This window comes from Symphalangus syndactylus, chromosome 5 (assembly GCF_028878055.3).
Source record: "Symphalangus syndactylus isolate Jambi chromosome 5, NHGRI_mSymSyn1-v2.1_pri, whole genome shotgun sequence".
In the NCBI taxonomy this organism is placed as follows: domain Eukaryota; kingdom Metazoa; phylum Chordata; class Mammalia; order Primates; family Hylobatidae; genus Symphalangus; species Symphalangus syndactylus.
Window position 1 is genome coordinate 122,345,079 of NC_072427.2, and position 20,638 is coordinate 122,365,716.

Genomic DNA, 20,638 nt, shown 5'->3' on the forward strand with positions numbered 1-20,638 from the left:
CTTACTAGACGGGGTGGCGGCCGGGCAGAGGCGCTCCTCACATCCCAGACGATGGGTGGCCAGGCAGAAGCGCTCCTCACATCCCAGACGATGGGCGGCTGGGCAGAGACGCTCCTCACTTAGCAGACGGGGTGGCGGCCAGGCAGAGGCGCTCCTCAGTTCCCAGACGGGGCGGTGGCCGGGCAGAGGCGCTCCTCACATCCCAGACGGGGCGGCCGGGCAGAGGCTGTAATCTTAGCACTTTGGGAGGCCAAGGGAGGTGGCTGGGAGGTGGAGGTTGTAGCGAGCCGAGATCACGCCACTGCACTCCAGCCTGGGCAACATTGAGCATTGAGTGAGCGAGACTCCGTCTGTAATCCCAGCAGTTCAGGAGGCGGAGGCGGGCAGATCACTCGAGGTCAGGAGTTGGAGAGCAGCCTGGCCAACACAACCCCGTCTCCACCAAAAACACAAAAACCAGCCAGGCGTGGTGGCGTGTGCCTGCAATCCCAGGCATTTGGCAGGAGAATCACGGGAGCCCGAGGCAGGGAGGTTGCAGTGAGCGGACACTACGCCGCCGCACTCCAGTCTGGGCAACAGAGGGAGACCGTCCCAAAAAAGAAAGAAAGGAAAGGAATGGGAAAGGAAAGGAAAGGGAAAGGAAAGGAAAGGGAAGGGAAAGGAAAGGGAAGAGAAAAGAAAAGAGAAGGAAAGAAAAGAAGATAAAGGAAAGGAAAGGAAAGGAAGAAAGGAAGAAATGCAGGCAGGCAGGCAGGCAGGCAAATTTTTTGTATTTTTAGTAGAGGTGGGGTTTCACCATGTTGGCCAGGCTGGTCTCGAACTCCTGACCTCAAGTGATCCGCCTGCCTCGGCCTCCCAAAGTGCTGAGATTACAGGCACCCGGCTGGTCCTAAACATTTTGAATAAGAGATACTCAACCTATATTAAGAGAATAGTTTTGATATTTTGAATCTCCAAAATGAAACTGGGGGCCTCCTGGGATTCCCAGACCACAATTTGAAAACCATTGCCATATAACAGGGTTTTGTGAGATGGAGTCTCACTCTGTCATCCAGGCTGGAGTGCAGTGGCATGATCTTGGCTCACTGCAACCTCCACCTCACAGGTTCAAGGGATTCTCCTGCCTCAGCCTCCCTAGTAGCTGGGATTACAGTCATGAGCCATCATGCCTGGCTAATTTTTGTGTTTTTAGTAGAGACAGGGTTTCACCCTGTTGGCCAGGCTGGTCTTGAACCCCCGACCTCAGGTGATCTGCCTGCCTCAGCCTCCCAAAGTGCTGGAATTACAGGTGTGAGCTTTTGCACCTGCCCGAGACTCCATCTCTTTTTTTTTTTTTTTTTTTTTTTTTTTGAGACGGAGTCTTTCTCTGTCCCCCAGGCTGGAGTGCAGTGGCGCGATCTCGGCTCACTGCAAGCTCCGCCTCCCGGGTTCACGCCATTCTCCTGCCTCAGCCTCCCGAGTAGCTGGGACTACAGGCGTCCGCCAACACACCAGGCTAATTTTTTTTTGTATTTTTAGTAGAGACGGGGTTTCACCGTGTTAGCCAGGATGGTCTCGATCTCCTGACCTCGTGATCCGCCTGCCTCGGCCTCCCAAAGTGCTGGGATTATAGGCTTGAGCCACCGCGCCCGGCCGAGACTCCATCTCTTAAAAAAATATATTGTGGGCCGGGCCGGGTGGCTGACGCCTGTAATCCCAGCACTTTGGGAGGCCGAAGCGGGCGGATCACGAGGTCAGGAGATCGAAATCATCCTGGCTAACACGGTGAAACCCCGTCTCTACTAAAAATACAAAAAAATCAGCCAGGCGTGGTAGCGGGCACCTGTAGTCCCAGCTACTCGGGAGGCTGAGGCAGGAGAATGGCATGAACCCAGGAGGCGGAGCTTGCAGTGAGCCGAGATTGCGCCACTGCACTCCAGCCTGGGTGACAGAGCGAGACTCTGTCTCAAAAAATATATATATATATATATATATATGTCTATATATATACACACATATATATAGTGGATAGTTTTATTTTTCACAAGATTTAATTACATTTTCAAGACATTAAAATTTTCAACTTTATTCAAATAAGTTTGATTGAAGTTTTTATTTCTTATAATTTGTATTTTGCCTTTTGTTTTACTAATTTTAAATATCCTAAAAAAGTAACTTTTTTTTTTTTTTTTTTTTTTTTTTTTTTTTTGAGACGGAGTCTCGCTCTGTCGCCCAGGCTGGAGTGCAGTGGCGCAATCTCGGCTCACTGCAAGCTCCGCCTCCCGAGTTCACGCCATTCTCCTGCCTCAGCCTCTCCGAGTAGCTGGGACTACAGGCGCCCGCCACCACGCCCGGCTAATTTTTTGTATTTTTAGTAGAGACGGGGTTTCACCGTGGTCTCGATCTCCTGACCTCATGATCCGCCCGCCTCGGCCTCCCAAAGTGCTGGGATTACAAGCGTGAGCCACCGCGCCTAGCCAAAAAAAAAGTAACTTTTAAAACACACTTAATTTTAATTTTTAAATTCCCTACATTTATTTATTTATATTTTTATGCAAATACATTCAAATTATACGGTGTGTCTACAATTACTTTTTTTTTTTTTTCTTAGAGATGGAATCCTGCTATGCTGTCCAGGCTGGCCTCGAACTCCTATGCTCAAGCAATCTTCACGAGTCACTGGGACTGTTACAGGTAGAAGGTATCTGAGATACCAGTGGTGAATCTATATGCAGCAATCGCAATTCTTCCCTCCTCAGAGAGAAGAATTTGAGGGGCATAAGGCAGAAAAAGAGACCAAGGCAAGTTTCAGACCAGGAGTGGAAGTTTATTAAAAATCTTTAGAGGCCAGGCGCAGTGGCTCATGCCTGTAATCCCAGCACTTTGGGAGGCTGAGTCAGGTGGATCACCTGAGGTCAGGAATTTGAGACCAGCCTGGCCAACATGGTGAAACCCTGTCTCTACTAAAAATACAGGTGTGGTGGTGGGCGCCTGTAATCCCAGCTACTTGGGAGGCTGAGGCAGGAGAATTGCTGGAACCTGGGAGGCAGAGGTTGCAGTGAGCCGAGATTGTGCCACTGCACTCCAGCCTGGGCAACAGAGCAGGACTCTGTCATGAAACAAAACAAAACAAAACAAATGTACAGTGGAATTTTCCAGAGGCTGTACTAGCAAATCGAATGCAGAAGCAGATGAGAGTCCATCTGTTTTCTTTTTTTTTTTTAGACGGAGTCTCGCTCTGTCGCCCAGGCTGGAGTGCAGTGGCGCAATCTCGGCTCACTGCAAGCTCCGCCTTCCGGGTTCACGCCATTCTCCTGCCTCAGCCTCTCAGAGTAGCTGGGACTACAGGCGCCCGCCACCACGCCCGGCTAATTTTTTTGTATTTTTAGTAGAGACGGGGTTTCACCATGGTCTCGATCTCCTGACCTCGTGATCTGCCCGCCTCGACCTCCCAAAGTGCTGGGATTACAAGCGTGAGCCACCGTGCCCGGCCCATCTGTTTTCTATTAAGCCGAACATTGAAGAGATTTGTAAAAATGTAAAACAATGTCAGTCTTCTTGCCAATTTTTTTTTTTTTTTACGTTTACTGGTTTATTATAAAGGATATGACAAAGGATATAGATGAAGAGATGCGTAGGGCGAGGTATGAAGAGGCACAGAGCTCCCATGCCCTCTCTGCGTGTGCCACTCTCCACAGCCTCCGTGTGTTGAGCTATCCGACAGCTCACTGAACCCTGTCTTCTTGGGTATTTTTTTTTTTGAGACAGAGTCTCGCTCTGCTGCCCAGGCTGGAGTGCAGTGGCACCATCTTGGCTCACTACAACCCCCGCCTCCCGGGTGCAAGTGATTTCCAGCTAATTTTTGTATTTTTAGTAGAGACGGGGTTTCACCATGTTGGCCAGGCTGGTCTCAAACTCCTGACCTCAAGTGATCTGCCCCCCTTGGCTTCCCAAGGTGCTAGGATTACAGGCATGAGCCACTGTGTCTGGCCCCGCTTGGATTTTTATGGAAGCTTCATGACATCAGCATTCCTTCCCCCAGGGTATAGGGTGGGACCCACTTATGGTAGGTCTTAAGATCCATCACCAGAAAGTCAGGGGAACTTAAGGGAGAAAGGAGGGCAGGAGAAGGTCAGAGGCCTGCCCCTGAGGCCTAACACACCCAACATTATAACAAAAGACTGTAACAAGAGCTATGGGAGTTATGAACAAGGAACCGTGGACAAAAACCAATAATATCATAACACGATTGGCCACTTCCTGGTTTTTGATTATGGATCCTTTACATCAAAAATATATATTATGCACAATCATTTATAATTAATCCAGTCCATCATAGTGTAAGGAATGTCTCCCAGGATGTGGTCACTCAGGTTTGCAGGTTTCCTCTCAATCTTGTCAGGTTCCCCGAAAGCAGGAGTAACCTTGGTAAACATACAGCTTTACCCTTTCAGGCATCCGGGATAATTGAGCTAAGGGACAATGTCATCTCTTGCTCTGAGACTCTTTTGAATTGTTAACACATTATTGAATTTTCCTCAATTAATTATCCATTTATTTATTTCTTTACTCTCAGCTACTATATTTCTCCTTCTCTCCATTAATACCCAAACATTTTCACCTTTGGAAGGGACATTAGACTTGCCACCACACTGGCCTAGATTGTAGGTAGCAATACAAGTCTAACAAGTAGCTCCTCCTCATTCCACTCCCATTCAGATAGGGTAAGGTTACATAGGTGCAAAATGAGCTATTTTTACCTTTAGGTAATATAGCTGCATTCATTGTTAGCCTCAATTTTGCTAGTTGGGGTGACGGCACAAATCACCTCTGTCATGCCCTTAGGAATTTTGACATAAGGCTTAAAAATGTAGTTATAGTTTTTTGCTTAGAAATCATCCCTGCTGTTCATGGTCAGGCGCGGTGGCTCACGCTTGTAATCCCAGCACTTTGGGAGGCAGAGGTGGGCGGATCACGAGGTCAGGAGATCGAGGCCATACTGGCTAACACAGTGAAACCCTGTCTCTACTAAAAAATAGAAAAAATTAGCCGGGCGTGGTGGTGGGCGCCTGTAGTCCCAGCTACTCGGAGAGGCTGAGGCAGGAGAATGGCGTGAACCCGGGAGGCGGAGCTTGCAGTGAGCCAAGATTGCGCCACTGCACTCCAGCCTGGGCAACAGAGCGAGACTCTGTCTCAAAAAAAAAAAAAAAAAGAAAAAAAGAAATCATCCCTGCTGTTCCAGAACTTGTAGTTGCAACCCTGTGGTTGGTCCTAGGACCAGTGCATCAGTAGGGGAGGAAAAATAGTTGTGTGTTTTTTTTCCCCTGGGGTGATTTGGGGAAGAAAGAAAATATTATAGTCCTTATACTAGCATACTCCTCCCTTGGCAAGAACTGCATAGTCATAGCAGCATTCTTCCCACTCTCACTTCCCCAGATCAACCAGAGAAACAGAGAAAAAATCTAGCAGGGACACTCTAGTCCTATTCATGTTGAGTGTGAGTACACACTCATGAAGGCAAGGAATGTAAACCAGCTCTGTATGCTTTTATCACTCCTTGTTTTAGACAACCAATGCTTCAATTGCCTGTTCTATTTCTACATCAAACTATTACTCTAAGGAGGATATCTCTCTGCCCATTGTTGGATGTTATGGGCTGTGCAGTGAGTGTGTTCCTTGGTCTGAAAAATTATGGTCAGCCATCCAAATCCATGCAATATATATATATTTTTTGAGATGGAGTCTCGCTCTGTCACCCAAGCTGGAGTGCAGTGGCGTGATCTTGGCTCACTGCAACCTCTGCCTCCCAGGTTCAAGCGATTCTCCTGCCTCAGCCTCATGAGTAGCTGGGATTACAGGCGCGTGCCACCACGCCTAGCTAATTTTTTAATTTTTAGTAGAGACGGGGTTTCACCATGTTGGTCAGGCTGGTCTTGAACTCCTGACCTCATGATTTGCCTGCCTCGGCCTCCCAAAGTGCTGAGATTACAGGTGTGAGCCACCGCCCCCAGCCTCTGTTTCTTTTTTTTAATGGCACTCGGAGCATTTTCATTTTCCGCTGGATAAGCAAAGCCCACTCCAGAGTCAGTGTCTATTCCTGTCCAAGACCCATTGGTATCCCCCTAGGGCTACTAACATCAGTCTCACTTGCCAGCTGTGATCAGGGCCTTCCCACCAGGAAATCTGCCCCATATCCATGAGCAGTCTCTGTCTCTCTTGCTGAGAAACAGAACAGTTCTTTCTGGCATTTTGTGTCTCAGAGGGTGCAAAATGAACATGTCTACAATCAACCCATCTCTGTAGTGCTATAATACCCCCATATCCACTCATTTCATGGAGCCAGGTGGCCATCTCAAAGGAGCACCTGGGGATATCTGCTTGTCAATTCCAGTCACCTTCCAAACCTGAAAGGGAGTTCTGATGGGTATTGACATGTTCCACTTTAACGCGCCTCTCAAATCTCCATAGGACTTGCTCCATATGAGCATTCTTTTAAAAGACCAGGTTTCCATGGCTCTCTTGCCTGAGTGTGTGGTCAGGTACATTGGTCACTGCCTACGAGTCAGTAAAAACCCAAACACAGGGGCTTGTACAAGGTGTTCAACTCTTTCATCAGTGTTAGAAAAACAGCATGCAATTCAGCCCACTGAGCAGACCTGGTTTTACCTTCTTGGATCAAAGTATCAGCCTTCCAAACAAGATGGTGTCCATTTTCCTAGGAATTGCTATCCACAAACCAAGCAGCTCTTGGTTAGTCAGCTGAGAGCTGTTTATTGGGCACTGTAGAATCCAACAGTTTCTCACACAGTTCCAGAGTCAGTCCTAGGGGAAAAGAAACTCCCTATTCAAGAGTATCTCTTTCTTGCATTCCTAAGGTAGCATGATCCTCTATAAACCATTTCCATTTTATTATGGAGCTCTTCTGGGCACTGCCACCCACATTAGAATGTTTCTCTGACATCATCCAAGACAGCACGGGTATTTCAAGTGTCATAGGCAGAGTTTCAGCTAAGGTTTCATAGCAAGGCACTAAATGCCCCTCACGTGGAAATTCTCTAGTCTAAAGACCCAGTAATTGTTTCTGGGAGGTGCTCAGAGGCTTCTGCCATAAGCCCCAGGAAATACTTCACAGAGGGCTATGCAGTGGAGAATTTGTCTCTACTAGAATTCCAGCTTATACTCTGCACTAGGTAGGCTCGAGCAATCTTACTGGTTCCTATTTAGTCTTAAAGAGATGCAATCACTTCACATGAAGTATGTTCAAATATACCAACTTCATAATCCCTTCAGCCTTTACATTTTGATATTCTAGTTTCAAGAACCTCTTTTCTCCATCCCCAGATAATTTTACTCTCTCTTCTGCAGAAGGTTTTCGGTCCCTAGCCAAGGACTGAGTCAAAGGACTCTGGCCCTTTTGTCAATCTTTTTATTTTATTATTTATTTTGAGACAAGGTCTCATTTTGTCTCCTAGGCTGGAGTACAGCGAGGCTATTATGGCTCAATGCAGCCTCTACTACCCAGGCCCAGGTGATCCTCCCAACACAGCCTCCCAAGTAGCTGGAACAGCAGGTGGATGCCACCACACGCAGCTAATTTTTTTTTTGTTTGTATCTTTTGTAGACACAGGGTTTCACCATGTTGCCCAGGCTGGCCTCGAACTCCTGGGCTCCAGCGATCCTCCTGAGTTGGTCTCCCAAAGTGCTGGAATTATGGGCATGAGCCACAGTGCCCTGGCTTCAGTCTTTAAAAAAATTTTCGGTGGCCAGATGTGGTGGCTTACGTCTGTAATCCCAGCACTTGGGGATGCCGAATCACAAGGTCAAGAGATCCAGACCATTCTGGTCAACATGGTGAAACCTCGTCTCTACTGAAAAATACAAAAATTAGCTGGGCATGGTGGCACACGCCTGTAGTCCCAGCTACTCGGGAGGCTGAGGCAGGAGAATAACTTGAACCCAGGAGGCAGAGGTTGCAGCGAGCTAAGATTGCGCCACTGCACTCCAGCCTGGCGACAGAGCGAGACTCCATCTCACCAAACAAACAAAAACAAACAAACAACAACAACAACAACAAAGTTTCTGCCAGGTGTAGTGGCTCACACCTGTAATCCCAGCACTTTAGGAGGCTGAGGCCGGTGGATCACCTGAGGTTGGGAGTTCGAGACCAGCCTGACCAACATGGAGAAACCCATCTCTACTAAAAATACAAAAATTAAACAGGTGTCATGGCAGGCGCCTATAATCCCAGCTACTCGGGAGTCTGAAGCAGGAGAATCACTTGAACCAGGGAGGCAGAGGTTGCAGTGAGCCGAGGCCGTGGCATTGCACTCCAGCCTGGGCAACAAGAGCCAAACTCTGTCTCAAAAATAAATAAATAAATAAATAAATAAATAAAAATAAAAACCAGGAGCAAAGACCAAATATATATTTCTTATTGTATCATATATGTTAACATAAGTAATATATTTTTATTAAAAAAAGCTTTAATTTCCAAAACAAAAAAAATTGGGGAGCCACATAAACTATGGGGACATGTTCAAACCACAGCAATGGGATATCTCTAAACCTTCCTCTCAATTTTGCCGTAAGATTAAAACTGTATCTATAGCCGGGCACGGTGGCTCACGCTTGTAATCCCAGCACTTTGGGAGGCCGAGGCGGGCGGATCACGAGGTCAGGAGATCGAGACCACGGTGAAACCCCGTCTCTACCAAAAATACAAAAAATTAGCCGGTCGTGGTGGCGGGCGCCTGTAGTCCCAGCTACTGGGAGAGGCTGAGGCAGGAGAATGGCATGAATCCAGGAGGCGGAGCTTGCAGTGAGCCGAGATCGCGCCACTGCACTCCAGCCTGGGTGACAGAGCAAGACTCCGTCTCAAAAAAAAAAAAAAAAAAAAAAAATACTGTATCTATAGATTTAAACTACATAAACAAAATCCCTTTAGGGTCCTACTTTTTTTTTTTTTAAAGACTTTATTTTTCTAGAGCAATTTTAGGTTCACAGCAAAATAGAGAGAAAGATGCACAGATTTCCCATATACCCCTGCCCACCCACACACATATCTTCCTCCATTATCATCATCCCCCACCAGAGTGGTACCCTTGTTAGAACTGATGAACCTACATTGACACATCATTATGAAAGTCCACAGTTTACATTAGGGCTCTTTCTTGGTGTTGTACACCCTGTTGGTTAGGATAAATGTATAATTACATGTATCCATCATTTTAGTATCATACAGACCATTTTCACTGCACTAAAACTCCTCTGTGCTCCATTTGGCCATCTCTTTCTCCTTCCTAATCCTGTGAACCACTGATCTTTTTTTTGTTTTTTTTTTTTTTTTTGAGATCGGAGTCTCACTCTGTGCGATCTTGGCTCACTGCAACCTCCGCCTCCCAGGTTCAAGCGATTATCCTGTCTCACCTGTAGCTGGGGCTACAGGTGTGTGCAACCACGCCCAGCCTATTTTTTATATTTTTAGTAGAGACAGGATTTCACCATATTGGCCAGGATGGTCTTGATCTCTTGACCTCATGATCTGCCCACCTTGGCCTCCCAAAGTGCTGGGATTACAGGTGTGAGCCACCGCGCCTGGCCACCACTGATCTTTTTACTGTCTCTATATTTTTGCCTTTTCCGGAATGTCATATAGTTGGAATAATGAAGTACAGAGGCTTTCTGATCGACTTCTTCTTCTTGTTTTTTTTTTTTTGAGATGGAGTTTCGCTCTTGTTGCCCAGGTTGGAGTGCAATGGCGTGATCTTGGCTCACCGCAACCTCCGCCTCTGGGGTTCAAGCAATTCTCCTGCCTCAGCCTTCCGAGTAGCTGGGATTACAGGCGCCCGCCACCACGCCCAGCTAATTTTTGTATTTTTAGTCCAGACAGGGTCTTGCCATATTGGCCAGGCTGGTCTTGAACTCCTGACCTCAGGTGATCCACCCACCTTGGCCTCCCAAAGTGCTGGGATTACAGGATGTGAGCCACTGTGCCTGGCGTAGATCGACTTCTTTCACTTAGTAATATGCATTTAACTTTCCTCCATGTCTTTCCATTGTCTGAATGTACCACCGTTTATCATTCACCTACTGAGAAACATCTTGGTTGCTTCCAAGTTTTGGCAATTGGCCGGGAGTGGCTCATGCCTGTAATCCCAGCAGTTTGGGAGGCCAAGGCGAGCGGATCACCTGAGGTCAGGAGTTTGAGACCAGTCTGACCAACATGGAGAAACCCTGTCTCTACTAAAAATACAAAATTATCCAGGAGAGGTGGCACATGCCTGTAATCCCAGCTACTTAGGAGGCTGAGGCAGGAGAATCACTTGAACCTGGGAGGTGGAGGTTGCGGTGAGCAGAGATTGCGCCATTGCACCCCAGCCTGGGAACAAGAGTGAAACTCCATCTCAAAAACAAACAAACAAACAAACAAAACCAGAAAACAAGTTTTGGCAATTATGAATAAAGTTGCTATAAACATCTGCATGCAGATTTCTGTATAGACATGTTTTCAACTGCTTTAGGTAAACACCAAGGAGCATGATTGATAATGGATTGTAAAGTAAGATTATGTTTACTATTGTAAGAAGCTGCTAAACTGTCTTCCAAAGTGGCTGTATCATTCCTTGTCAATTTAACTGGATAGTTAAAAACAAAAACAAAAACAAACCAAAACTGGCTATATCATTTTGCATTCCTACCAGTAATGAATGAGAATTCCTGTTGGTCCATATCCTCACCAGCTTTTGGTATTGTCATTGTTCTGAATTTTGGCCATTTTAATAGGTGTATAGTGGTATCTCATTGTTTTAATTTGCTTTTCGCTAATGACATATGATGTGGAACATCTTTTCATATGTCTATTTTCCATTTGTTCTCAAACTCCTGACCTTAAGTGATCTGCCCACCTTGGCCTCCCAAAGTGCTGCTGGGATTACAGGCATGAGCCACTACACCCAGCCCCTATTTTCTGTCTATATATCTTCTTTGCTTTCTTTATTTTGTTTCATGGGTTTTTTTGTTTTTGATGGAGTCTCTCTCTGTCACCCAGGCTGGAGGGCAGTGACGCAATCTTGGCTCACTGCAACCTCTGCCCCCCTGGTTCAAGGAATTATCATGCCTCAGCCTCCCTAGTACTTGGGATTATAGGTGCACACCACCACCCCTGGCTAATTTTTATATTTTTAGTAGAAATGGGGTTTCACCATGTTGGCCAGGCTGGTCTCGAACTTCTGACCTCAAGTGATCCACCTGCCTTGGCCTCCCAAAGTGCTGGGATTACAGGTGTGAGCCATCATGCCCAGCTCCCTGTATATTTCCTTTTTTTTCTGTTTTCTTTTTTTTTTTTTTTTGAGACAGAGTCTCACTCTGTTGCCCAGGCTGGAGTGCAGTGGCACGATCTCGGCTCACTGCAACCTCTGCCTCCCTGGTTCATGCCATTCTCCTGCCTCAGCCTCCTGAGTAGCTGGGATTACAGGCGCACACCACCATACCCAGCTAATTTTAAAAATATTTTTAGTAGAGACAGGGTTTCACCGTGTTAGCCAGAATGGTCTCGATCTCCTGACCTCATGATCCACCCGCCTCGGCCTCCCAAAGTGCTGGGATTACAGGCGTGAGCCACCGTGCCCAGCCCCTGTATATTTTCTTTAGTGAGGTGTCTTTCCAGGTCTTTAGCTCAATTTTTAAATCAGATTTTTTTAAAAATGGTTGCATTTTAAGTTATTTGCATATTTTACTTTTTTATATTTTTAGTAGAGACAGAGTTTCACCATGTTGGCCAGGCTGGTATTGAACTCCCGGCCTCAAGTGATTCACCTGATCTGGCCTCCCAAAGTGCTGGAATTACAGGTGTGAGCCGCCGCACCCGGCCAAAGAGTTCTTTGTATATTTTAGATAACACTCTTTTATCAGATATGTCTTTTGCAAATATTTTCTCCCAGCCTGATTTGTCATTTCATTCTATTGTGGGCCCTCATTTTTATTTTTGTTTTATTTTTTGAGATGGAGCCTTGCTTTGTGGCCCAGGCTGGAGTGCAGTGGCATGATCTCGGCTCACCACAACATCTGCCTCCTGAGTTCAAGCAATCCTCCTGCTTCAGCCTCCGGAGTAGTTGGGATTACGGGCACCTGCCACCATGCCCAGCTAATTTTTTTGTATTTTTAGTAGAGACAAGGTTTCACCATGTTGGCCAGATTGGTCTCAATCTCTTGACCTCACGTAATCCACCCACCTTAGCCTCCCAAAGTACTGGGATTACAGGTGTGAGCCACTGCGTCTGACCCTGTTATTTTGTTTTCGTTTTTGTTGTTGTTTGTTATAGACAAGGTCCTGTTCTGTTGCCCAGGCAACAGTATGTATGCAGTGTTGTGATCATAGATCATGGCAGTCTCAAACTGCTGGGCTCAAGCAATCCTTCTCCCTCACTCTCCTGAGTAGCTGGGGCTACAGATGCACACCACCATGCTGGCTAATTTTTAAAACTCTTTTGCAGAGATGGGTCTTGCTATCTTGCCCAGGCTGGTCTTGAACATCTGGCTCAAGCTATCCTCCTGCCTCAGCCTCTCAAAATGCTGGGATTACAGGTGTGAGCCACCACACACAGACTTCTGTGTTCTTTTATTTTTTTATTTTTTACTTTTTTTGAGACTGAGTTTCACTCTTTTTGCCTAAGCTGGAGTGCAATGGCATGATCTTGGCTCACTGCAACCTCTGCCTCCCAGGTTCAATCGATTCTCCTGCCTTAGCCTCCCCAGAAGCTGGGATTACAGGCCTTCACCACCACACCTGGCTAATTTTTTTCTTGTATTTTTAGTAGAGACAGAGTTTCGTCATATTGGCCAGGCTGGTCTTGAACTCCTGACCTCAAGCAATCTGCCCCCCTCAGCCTCCCAAATTGCTGGGATTACAGGCATGAGCCACTATGCTTGGCCTGAGACTAGGTAATTTATAAAGAGACGAGGTATCCGGGTGAGGTGGCTCATGCCTGTAATCCCAGCACTTTGGGAGGCCGAGGTGGGCGGATCATGAGGTCAGGAGTTCGAGACCAGCCTGACCAACATGGTGAAACCCTGTCTCTACTAAAATTACAAAAATTAGCTGGGCGTGTTGGCACACGCCTGTAATCCCAGCTACTTGGGATGCTGAGGCAAGAGAATTGCTTGAACCCAGGAGGTGGAGTTTGCAGTGAATCGAGATCAAGCCACTGCACTCCAGCCTGGGCGACAGAGGGAGACTCCATCTCAAAAAAAAAAAAAAATTAGTTGGGCATGGTGGCACACACCTGTGATCCCAGCCACTCAGGAGGCTGAGGTAGGAGAATAGCTTGAACTCAGGAGGCGGAGGTTGCAGTGAGCTGAGATCGCACCACTGCACTCCAGCTTGGCGACAGAGCAAGACTCTGTCTCAAAAAAAAGAAAAGAGGTTTAATTGGCCCAGGTTCTGCAGGCTGTGGCTGGGAGGCCTCAGGAAACTTTCGATCATGAAGGTGAAGGGGAAGTAGGCATATCTTCACATGGGGAGAGCAGGATACAAAGAGAGAAGGGGGAAATACTACACACTTCTAAACAACTAGATTTCATGAGAACTCACTCACTATCATGAGAGCAGCAAGGGGGAAAATCCACCGGCATAATCCAACTACCTCCCACCAGGCCCCTCCTCCAACATTGGGAGGGATTACAATTTGACATGAGATTTGGGCAGGGAAACAAATCCAAACCATATCAATTATATTAGATGTACCGTTTAAAGAAGAAAAAGATCACGTGGGTTCCTTTGGAACCCCTGAGTCCCAGGAGTCTTAAAGTCCACTTATGTTTATTTAGAAATTAATTAACCAAATAAGAAATGGGCAGGGGCTAAAGGAGACATCTTCAAAACTTTCCATTAAAAACCAGGAGCTGGGCGCGGTGGCTCAAGCCTGTAACCCCAGCACTTTGGGAGGCCGAGGTGGGCAGATCACGAGGTCAGGAGATCGAGACCATCCTGGCTAACACAGTGAAGCCCCGTCTCTACTAAAAATACCAAAAAAAAAAAAAAATAAGAAAAAAATAACCAGGCGTGGTGGCGGGCACCTGTAGTCCTAGCTACTTGGGAGACTGAGGCAGGAGAATGGCGTGGACCCGGGAGGCGGAGATTGCAGTGAGCTGAGATCACGCCACTGCACACCAGCCTGGGCCACAGAGCAAGACTCCGTCTCAAAAAAAAAAAAAAATTTTTTTTTTAAAAAGTAAAAAAAAAAAACCAGGAGAATAAATGGAAAGACACATCATGTTCTTGGATTACAAATGGGAACATTATTTAAAATGTCATCTCCCTCCGAATCACATTTTGGGTGAAATGTAATTCCAATAAAAAAGTGCACACTTGTTCAGGCATGGTGCTCATGCCTGTAATCCCAGCTACTTGGGAGGCTGAGGCAGGAGAATTGCTTGAACTCGGAAGGTGGAGGTTGCAGTGAGTCAAGATGGCACCACTGTATTCCAGCCTCGGGGTGACAGAAGGAGACTCTGTCTCAAACAAAACAAAACAAAAGTGCACATTCTCTGAACCAGCAATGTATTATTTTAAAAATCAGGAGTCTCTAATATTAAGCCTAGTTTTACTTTTAAAGCTTAGTTCAGGGAGTCTCTCTAGACCTATTCAATTTCAGGGACTGCCTGTAAAAAAAAAACTAAAAAAAAAAAACTTAGTTAATTTTTTTTTCTCTAGCATTTAGATTACTGTATTGAAGAAATTTTTGTATAGTTGTCTCTCCTGAATGGTGAATAACTTATGAATAATGAAGCTGCCAAAACCAAGGAATTCCGACATCCATCCCCCTCCATTACCATTATTTCCTCCTGAACATGATGTTAACATCCAAATGTTCTCAAGGAGACTAGAAGACTAGAATGTGGCAACAAGAGTCACCAAGGCATTACCAAACTGAGGATATCCATAGTTGTAGTTGTGCTAGACTGTCTTTATGGTTGTGGACTCCAAACTAAATGGATGTTATTATCCATGTGGTTATTTGAGCAACTTCATTAGTGTTGTGTATTTTAAGGGAGATAAGCTATATTCTATAACAACTAGAGGGTCCACAGAGCCCAGAACTTAGTGTAATATTCTGTTCTGTGGAAATGATTAGAACATTTCAAGATGTGGACAACTGGGCACTTAGAGCTTTCGAAGGAAGAAACTAATGTGAAGCATGGATAACTTTAATAAATAGATAAATCAGAGGAAAAATGACAAATTACAGTTTTGATTCAAACCTATTATGAGAATAATGACAGATTTGAGACCTCCGACTTAAAAAAAATCCTGTGGTATAATTTGCACACAGAGTAAGGGCACAAATCATAAATGTATATTTCAATGCATTTGCATAAATTGAACACATCTGTGGAACTATTATCAGATCAAGAAAGATAACAACATCTCTACACCAAAATTCTTCCTCCTGTCTCTTTCCAGTTGCTACATTGTACACCCTTCCCCCCACACACCAAGGGTAACCATTATCCTCTTTTCTCTCCTTTTCCTAACCACTGGACTACCAGAAATATCTTCTTTTTTTTTTTTTGAGACAGAGTCTCGCTCTGTCGCCCAGGCTGGAGTGCAGTGGCGCAATCTCGGCTCACTGCAAGCTCCGCCTCCCGGGTTCACGCCATTCTCCTGCCTCAGCCTCTCCGAGTAGCTGGGACTACAGGCGCCCGCCACCACGCCTGGCTAATTTTTTTTTGTATTTTTAGTAGAGACAGGGTTTCACCGTGCTCTCGGTCTCCTGACCTCGTGATCCGCTCGACTCGGCCTCCCAAAGTGCTGGGATTACAAGCGTGAGCCACCGCGCCTGGCTTTTCTTTTTTTTTGGGGGACGGAGTCTCGCTCTGTTGCCCAGGCTGGAGTGCAGTGGCGCGATCTCGGCTCACTGTAAGCTCCGCCTCCCGGGTTCACGCCATTCTCCTGCCTCAGCCTCCCGAGTAGCTGTGACTACAGGCGCCCGCCACCACACCTGGCTAATTGTTTTGTATTTTTTTAGTAGAGACAGGGTTTCACCATGTTAGCCAGGATGGTCTCGATCTCCTGACCTTGCGATCCGCCCACCTCAGCCTCCCAAAGTGCTGGGATTACAGGCGTGAGCCACCGTGCCTGGCCAGAAATATCCTCTTTTCTAACAAAATAGATACTTTACTTGTTTTTGAACTTTATATAAGTGGAATCATACGATATTAATTCTTTTGTCTCTGGCTTCATCATTCTGTTGTATAATTTATCCATATTGTTGTGTGTAGCTGTGGTTCTTTCATTCTTACTGTAGAGTAGTATTATACTGTATGATTATACCACAATTTATTCATTCATTTTACTGTAGGATATTTAAATAGAATCCAGTTGTTTCTACTGGTTATATCCTAAGATTGGAATTGCTGAGTCATAGGGTATGTACTTGTTCAGCTGAAAAGGACAGAAAATACCAAGAGTTGGCAAGGAGTTGGAACAAATCCAAATCCTTGCCAACTCTTGGTATTTTCTGTCCTTTTCATTTTTGCCATTTTGATGGGTATGTAGTGATATTTCATTGTGTTTGTAATGTACACTTCTTTGATGACTAAAGACTCTTGAGTAGCCTTAAAAATGTTTATTGGGGGGCCGGGCACCGTGGTTCAAGCCTGTAATCCCAGCACTTTGGGAGGCCGAGGAGGGTGGATCACCTGAGGTCGAGAGTTCGAGACCAGCCTGACCAACATGGAGAAACCCCATCTCTACTAAAAATACAAAATTAGCCGGGCATGGTGGCAGATGCCTGTAATCCCAGCTACTCAGGAGGCTGAGGCAGGGGAATTTCTTGAACCCAGCAGGCTGAGGTTGCAGTGAGCCGAGATCGTGCCATTGCACTCCAGCCTGGGTGACAAGAGTGAAACTCCATCTCAAAATAAAAAAAAAAAGTTTATTTCCTGCCTCAGCCTCCCAAGTAGCTGGGATTACAGGTGCCCACCACCACGTCTGGCTAATTTCTGTATTTTTAGTAGAGACGAGGTTTCACCATGTTGGCCAGGCTAGTCTTGAACTCCTGACCTCAGGTGATCCACCCACCTCGGCCTCCCAAAGTGCTGGGATTATAGGCGTGAGCTGCTGTGCCCAGCCAAAAAATTTATATATTAAAATGTCTTCTTTCACTCTGTGGCTTCAAAAAAAAATTTTTTTTTTTTTTTTGAGAGAGTCTAACTCTGTTGCCCAGGCTAGAGTGCAGTAGTGTGCAATCATAGCTTATTGCAACCTTGAACTCCTGGTCTCAAGCTGTCCTCCCACCTCAGTCTCCCAAGTAGCTGAGACTACAGGCACATGTCACATGCTAACTTTATTTTTAGTAGAGACAGGGTCTCACTATGTTGCCCAGGCTGTTCTTGTACTCCTGGGCTTAAGTGCTGTCCTGCCTCAGACTCTCAAAGTGCTGAGATTTCAGGTGAGAGCCACTGCACTTGGCCTGTAATTGTTTAATAGCCCCAATTTATACCATTCCCCTCCTTTATGACTGGTATTTTTTGTGTCCTATTTTTAAAAATATTTGCCTGTTCTAAGATCATGAAACTATTCTCTTGTTTTCTTCTAGAGGTTTTATTGTTTTACTCATGACTTTAAAAATGTCTGAGTTAGAGTTGTAAAAATCAACATCTATCCAAATTAAACAGTGATTTTTAAAGAACTAGTCACAGAGTATTGTGATATCAAATCTGAAGGAGTTGAACGAGCAGCTCTCTGCAGCAGGAACACTAGGAAATGCAGTTACACAACTCCCACTCTACTTTTCAGCAAAGTTTCCCTTACTAAGTAGGCCACGTTGCAAGCCAGTCAGAAATTGGTTTTATTGCCAAGGGACCAGAAAACAAAATAAAATAAAACAGGGTGAGATTTTCCACACAGCAAAGAAAAAAATAAAGTGAGATCATTTAAAGTAGAATCTGAGATTCTTTACCTCCTATTTCTGAAAGTTCTTGTCATAGAAATATCTTTCCAAGGGTAACTGCTCCACCAATACCTCTGATACTATGACCTTGCTCTATCACTTATCCTTTCCTTCACCTTCACTTTTTTCCATTTTCCCTTTCGACCTAAAACAAGCTCAATCTCCCCAATTTATCCAACAGTTAAAACCCTCAACTGTTTTTCTCATTGTCAAAGGTCAGAACAGAGTAGTCATATTTGCTCTCTACTTTCTCACTTCCCACTTCTTAGCCACTTAACCCATCTCGTCAATTGTCTTACCAATCTACAGAAACTGCTCTCTTGAAGACTCTCAGAATTAGTGTGTCCAAACCGAATTTTTTTCACTTCCCTCAAGGCTTATCTCTTATGTTTCTTACTTGTTAATGGTATACCATCCTCTCACTCAGGTTGCCAAAAACAATACACACCTGCCTGCAACGTTTCTTCCATTTGGCCCTTCCCTTCCATTCCTCCTGCCATATTCTGTATCATCTCATTACCTCATAGTAGCTATTTTAATGATCTCTTAATTGCCCTTCTTGTTCCTGGTGTGTCCTAATCCAACCTATCCTGAACAAGACTACAAACTTAATCTTCTAAATTCAAAGTTCTAATCTTATCATGTCCTATTATGAAGATCTTTAATTTTTTTTCCCATTGTCTTTAGTCCCAACACAAACTGGACCCAATTCATGAATTCTTTTTACTTACACATACTAGAGTAAGAACCACTTCGAGACGTTCTTCGCCGAGAGTCGTCGGGGTTTCCTGCTTCAACAGTGCTTGGACGGAACTCGGCGCTCGTCCCCCGCGCCGGGCGGCCGCCCATAGCCAGCCCTCCCTCACCTCTTCACCGCCCCCTCGGACTGCCCCAAGGCCTCCGCCGCCGCTCCAGCGCCGCGCAGCCACCGCCGCCGCGCCGCCTCTCCTTAGTCGCCGCCATGACGACGGCGTCCACCTCGCAGGTGCGCCAGAACTACCACCAGGACTCAGAGGCTGCCCTCAACCGCCAGATCAACCTGGAGCTCTACGCCTCCTACGTTTACCTGTCCGTGTCTTACTACTTTGACCGTGATGATGTGGCTTTGAAGAACTTTGCCAAATACTTTCTTCACCAATCTCATGAGGAGAGGGAACATGCTGAGACTGATGAAGCTGCAGAACCAACGAGGTGGCCGAATCTTCCTTCAGGATATCAAGAAACCAGACTGTGATGACTGGGAGAGCGGGCTGAATGCGATGGAGTGTGCATTACATTTGGAAAAAAATGTGAATCAGTCACTACTGGAACTGCACAAACTGGCCACTGACAAAAATGACCCCCATTTGTGTGACTTCATTGAGACACATTACCTGAATGAGCAGGTGAAAGCCATCAAAGAATTGGGTGACCACGTGACCAACTTGTGCAAGATGGGGGCACCCGAATCTGGCTTGGCAGAATATCTCTTTGACAAGCACACCCTGGGAGACAGTGATAATGAAAGCTAAGCCTCAGGCTAATTTCCCCATAGCTGTGGGGTGACTTCCCTGGTCACCTAGGCAGTGCATGCATGCTGGGGTTTCCTTTACCTTTTCTATAAGTTGTACCAAAACATCCACTTAAGTTCTTTGATTTGTACCATTCCTTCAAATAAAGAAATTTGCTACCAAAAAAAAAAAAAAAAGAACCACTTCACTTCATGCTTTATTATAATTTCCCCACCTTTATTATGCAGTTCCCTCTTCATAGATCCCCCCGCCACTTGTGAATGTCTAAATTCTTTCAAATTTTCAAGATAAAAGGCTAACTACAAAGGCTGACTACTTAATACCTTTTCCTGTCTTCTTTATCTGGTAGACTCCTCTTTATCCTGCAAGACTCAAACATAATTTCTTCTCTACAATGTTTGTAAACTTAATCACTCTTGATCTCTGCTTCCAAAGCACATTGAACATACTATTATAAAAACAATTCCTACCATGTTATACTGTAATTATTTTTTTCTGTAACTGTCTCCCTACTAAACCCTCAGCTTCTCAAAAGAGTAAAAACTGGGCATGGTGGCTTATGGCTGTAGTCCCAGTTACTCAGAGGGCTCAGGCAGGAGGATCACCTGAACCCAGGAGTTTGAATCCAGCCTAAGCAACATGTCAAGACCTCATCTCTAAAAAAAAAAAAAAAAAAAAAAAGAGGCTGGGCACGGTGGCTCACGCCTGTAATCCCAGCACTTTGGGAGGCCAAGGCAGGTGGATCACTTGAGGTCAGGAATTCAACACCAGCCTGACCAACATAGTGAAACCCCATCTCTACTAAAAATACTAAATTAGCTGGACATGGTGGCAGGTGCCTGTAATCCCAGCTACTCGGGGGGCTTAGGCAGTAGAATCGCTTGAACCTGGAAGGCGGAGGTTGCAGTGAGCCGAGATCGTGCCATTGCACTCCAGCCTGGGTGACAGAGTGAGAGTCCAGCTCAATAAATAAATAAATAAATAACAATAATAATTTAAAAAAAAAAGCAAAAGAGGCCGGACATGGTGGCTCAGGCCTGTAATCCCAGAACTTTGGGAGGCCGAGGCAGGAGGATCACTTGAGCCCACAAGTTCGAGACTAGCCTGGGCAATACAGTAAGACTCCATCTCTACAAAAAATTTAAAAACAGCTGGCACACACCTGTTGTCCCAGCTACTTAGGAGGTTGAGGCAGGA

General features: G+C 45.6%; 1 protein-coding gene and 1 pseudogene across 2 annotated transcripts in view; one reads left to right on the forward strand and one right to left on the reverse strand.

Annotated features, from left to right (window-relative positions):
* The window catches only part of USP8 (ubiquitin specific peptidase 8), a 122,260-nt gene extending 103,466 nt beyond the window's left edge, over positions 1 to 18,794 (reverse strand). For both annotated transcript variants that reach the window (XM_063639459.1, XM_063639457.1), the window contains exon 1: positions 18,662 to 18,794. The gene's annotated coding sequence lies outside the window, so the exon portion shown is untranslated. The remainder of the gene's footprint in view (positions 1 to 18,661) is intronic.
* Positions 18,795 to 18,891: 97 nt separating this feature from the next.
* On the forward strand, positions 18,892 to 19,623 carry LOC129482763 (ferritin heavy chain-like; annotated as a pseudogene).
* Positions 19,624 to 20,638: the final 1,015 nt, after the last annotated feature.